We start from the raw sequence: 4,995 nt of genomic DNA on the forward strand, positions 1-4,995 counted from the left end.
GTCGAGCAATCGACGGCTCGGCCATCGGATGTGCAGGCCCGAACCCCACACTCCCCTATGACCGGAACTGATACCCAGGGTTCCGGAGGAAGCGCACTACTAGTGGTGAAACATGGCACATTGGCTATGAGTGAGTGTGAGCGATATACCGTCGTCAAAACGATCTGAAGCAACTGAACAAATTGTGGAGGATGTGGAGATGGCGGACAATCTCTCAGTAGACTCAGACGGATCTCTGGTACCGAGTAAGTCTTTGACAACGGTTAAACCTGGGGCGAATCAGTTAAGTACCGGTAAAAAGACTGAAGTTACCGGACAGTCGAACGCAGGTGTTGGTCTAACCGCAAGGCAGATCAAACGAAGAAGACAGAAGGCGAGGCAAGCCGAAGCACTAGCTAAGGCAAGGACTCAAGCTCCGTCAACTTCGACACCTGTAACGGAAACGGGAAAGCGTGGCAGAACAGAGGATTCCTCAGTAGCGCTGCGTTCTTCCGGAAACGAAACGGGGTCTGTGCCAACGACCGGGAAGAGGAGAAGGGCAAAGAAGAGGAAAGTCGGGAAACGGAATTCGGAAATGCCTGAATCCTCGACCCAATCCAAGGCAGACAAACCTTTGCCTGACTAGGCAAAGGCTAAGGGTTTTCCAATGTCGAATGACACTCTTCCGTCAACGTCTGGCGAATCATTCGCGAGAATGGCAGCAAAGGCAATGACGGTGGAGATACATACCGACAAACAAGACGGTCTACTGTACAAAGGGCACCAATACTATCTTGACAGTATCTTTGGAAAACTATCGGTGAGTCGAAAGATGCGCCGACTTTCGAGGGGAAAAGCGTGGTGGACGCCATCGTAAAGGTGCACTGTTCCAATGCTTTTTCCCGAGAATGGCTAGAAAAAGCGATAGCAAAGATTCCAGCCTGCGAAAACAGCAAGTTCATTCTTGTTGAGAGTAGCAAAGTAATTCAGCAGAACTCCTCACACGCATCCGTGTTCAGAACAAGGATCTTGACACGGCTCTCTGGAGAGTATACTCGTGCACCAGGCAGAAATCCGCTACCACTTCATGTGGTCTAGGTGCTATGTCGTGGGGACAAATACTTCTTTGTGAAGGGAATGTGAGACCGCGAGCACGTATTATCATGCCGAGGTTGATCGAACACACGATGTTAAAAGAGCTATGCTCCGGAGATATCGTTGCTGCAAAAGTTTCGGCCTACCTACCCTACGACTCTTTAGAGCCACCTCCTTCGAGGGAGCTAAGAGAAGTGGTCAAGTATGCAGAATCCAATAATCTGGGGCTAATAGTGGGCTGTGATGCAAATTCACAGAACATTGTGTGGGGAAGCAGCAAATGCAACCCCAGAGGACTCAAGTTAATGGATTTTATCCTGTCATCCGATTTGGTCATTCAAAGCACTGGTAGTAAACTAACTTTTGTGACCAGAAGGAGACAAGAGGTGATTGATTTAGCACTTACCAATAGGTCAGTTGGAAATCAAATCAACCGTTTTGGAAGAGGACTCTCTTTCTGATCATCGTCTTATCGAATTCCGACTGGGAATTGACACAATATCAATACCTTCCGGTAGGAATCCTCGAAATGTGGACTGGGACAAGTATGGTGAGCTTGTAATGGAGCGATTACCAAACCTGAAAAAACTCAGCAGAAATGATTGAAGATGCTAATAAAAAGTTAGAAGGTACTTTAATCAATTGCTTTGAGAAACTGTGCCCACTCAGGCAAAGCAGATAGGGGAAAACGGTTCCTTGGTGGAACCCTGAACTGTCGAAGCTTCGTGTACGGTCCGGGAAACTTATTAATAAGGCTTTGAAGACCAAAATAGAAGAGGACTGGGAAAGCCAAACTTGAATCCTATAGAAATTTCTGCAGTAACGTCGAAGAAATGAGGGAACCAGCGAGACTTTGTAAGGTCCTTCATTTAGACCGCTCAGTAAGGCTGGATTCCATTCGAAAACCTGATGGTTCATACACCATTTCCAAATCGGAAACGTTTAATGCTCTACTCGAAACCCATTTTCCGGGTAGTAGAACTCTCTCTGAAGCTGAGAGTGGCATGAACAATGACGGTGGCAACGGTGGAACCTCTAGGTACAGCTGGTATATTGCTAGTCGGATAGTGACAAGGGAATCGATAAGGTTTTCCTTATCTTCCTTTGAGAACTTTAAGTCCCCTGGACCTGACGGAATATATCCAGTAATGCTTAAAAAAGGAGGAGACAGGCTGATTGAGGCCCTGAAAAGGATCTTCACAGCCTGTCTTGCATTTAGTTATGTACCATCCCAATGGCGACGCGTATGAGAAGTATTTATTTCGAAACCAGGAAAAGATGACCATTTCCTAGCCAAAAATTTTAGACCAATCAGTTTGACATCGTTCATGTTGAAAAGTCTGGAACGAGTGGTGGAGAAACATATTCCAGTGGGGGTATTGCCGAGAAGTCCACTTAGTAGAAATCAACACGCTTACCAGAGTGGAAAATCATGTGAATCAGCCTTACACGATCTTGTTAGCAAGATTGAAGCCGGGCTGGGAGCTGATGAATACACAATGGGCGTGTTCGTGGGGGCTTTTGATAATGCCACTTTCGGCTCGATATGTTCTTCTGCCGAACGACACGGAGTTAATAAAACCACTGTAAAATGGGTATATTCCATGCTCTCTGAGAGGCTGTGACCCGCTGGTGGGAGCAGTGACGAACAAATCACAGTCAGGGCCAAGCAAGGATGTCCCCACAGGGGTGTTCTTTCTCCGCTTCGTCGTAGACTCTCTATTAGTGGAGATACAGGAACTCGGTTTTCACGTCCAAGCATATGCGGACGACGTCTGTGCGCTAACACAGCCGACTTGGGACACACACGTTTCACTGAAGGTTAATCGTGCATTGAAGATTTTTCAGCAATGCCGTAGAGCCTTTGGCAAAACCTGGGGTCTGAAACCTGCTGTGGTCCTATGGATATACACAGCACTTATCAGACCAATCATCACTTACGCCTCTGTGGTCTGGTGGCGACGGAGCATGGTTAAGTCCACAATCCGGGAACTATACAGGCTGCAAAGAAGTGTATGTTTATGCATCACGGGTGCCATGAGTACAACCTCTGCCCTAAATGATATGTTTGATTTGCTCCCCCTGGATCTTAAGATACAGCAGGAAGCAATAAAAGCAATGTGTAGACTCCATAAATATGGTTTCTGGCACGAAGATGGAACTTCGGGACACAGAGAAATCTTTAAGTTGCTGTCGGAGCAGTATCCACTGTTTTTGCACCTAAAGATGACCTGATTCCACAATTTCATTTAGAAGGAAATTTGATGTCAGATTTCCATTGAGTGAGCAATGGAGCAATCCAGAATGCATGCAGGGAGGTTTGACGGATATTTTCTTTACCGATGGGTCCAAGAATGAAATACCGTCTGGAGGCAGATAGTACTTAAACGATAGTAATAAGTATCACTATGCTATAGGGGCAATGGCAACTGATTTCCAAACTGTTTTCCTAAAAGTAGCCAAATGTATAATCGAGAGGAGATGGAGCGAGAAACAGATTGGAGTGGATCAGCGGTGCCCCCACAGGGGCCAGAGCCATAATCGGAATCAGTCCCGCAGGAATCAAGAATTGGATCAGCGATTATGTAGGCAATCTACATAAAGAGCGATGGTCCGGTCTGGAACGCTGCAGAACTGCAAAGTGTTTTGTGACAAGTCCGAATAGAAAACTGTCAAACTTTCTAAAAAAACTTAGAAGGAAAGATATTCGGTTGATGGTCGGCTTGTAAGAGGCGGATAGCACCGAGCACTCTTTCTGTGAGTGTCCTGCCTTTGCTAGAGCAAGGGTACGAGTATTGGGTTCCGATGTCATGAGAATGACTAATATTCGTTCTATAAAACTGGAGGATATTTACAGATTTGCCAAATAATCTGGAAAATTCTCACAGCACTAACTATCTCTATCTCTGTCTCTATTCTTTCCTATCTCTTTCTCTGATACTTTTCTCCTTCCCTCCTTGACTATCTACCCCCTTTCCAGAGCTTTAATTGCAATGGGCTCTTTAGCCTGAGTGTTTTAGGAGCCACCAAATCTCCTGGTGCTCCTTGGCTCGACCTTTTCAAATTCAAATTCAGCATCGGGGGAAAATTACTAATGAGATATTGGACTCTGTTCGCGACGACCCAAATTTGCTCCAGGGGGTCATAGCTTGTGACGAATCGTGGGTTTATGGTTATGACGTGGAAACCAAAGCTCAGTCATCTCAATGGAAGGTACCGCACGAACCAAGACCGAAAAAAGCGTGCAAAGTTCGGTCGAATGTGAAAGTTTTGCTTACCGTTTTCTTGGATTGCAGGGGCGTTGTGCATCATGAGTTCTTGCCACAGGGTAAAACTGTCAATAAGAAATATTACCTGCAAGTTATGCGCAATTTGCCAGAAACGCCCAGATTTGTGGAAGAACAAAAATTGGCTCTTGTATCACGATAACGCCCCTGCTCACACATCGTTGCTTGTGCGCGACTTTTTGGCCAAAAACAAAGCACTAATGATGCCGCAGCCACCGTATTCCCCAGATCTGGCACCCTGTGACATTTTCTTCTTCCCGAAACTGAAGACGCCCATTAAAGGATGACGCTACGCTACGATTGACGAGATAAAGACGGCATCGAAGGAGGGGCTGAGCAAGATAAAAAAAATTATTTTTTCAAGTGCTTCGAGGATTGGAAAAAACGTTGCATAATATCTCATAGGGATTACTTTGAAAGGGATAAAATAGCTATTAATGAATAAATAAATAATTTTTGAAAAAACACAAAATTCGCGAAACTTGTTGAACACACGTCGTATTTATTAGATAACTTTTTACAGAGGAGAACAACCGAACATCGGTTTTTAAGGCAGAACCACACTGAAGTTCAGCCAACGGAGGCTGAAGCAACACCGAACCAAGTATTTTAAAGGGCCCAAATATAATAATAA

The sequence above is a fragment of the Anastrepha obliqua genome, chromosome 1, assembly GCF_027943255.1.
Source record: "Anastrepha obliqua isolate idAnaObli1 chromosome 1, idAnaObli1_1.0, whole genome shotgun sequence".
NCBI classification, from domain to species: domain Eukaryota; kingdom Metazoa; phylum Arthropoda; class Insecta; order Diptera; family Tephritidae; genus Anastrepha; species Anastrepha obliqua.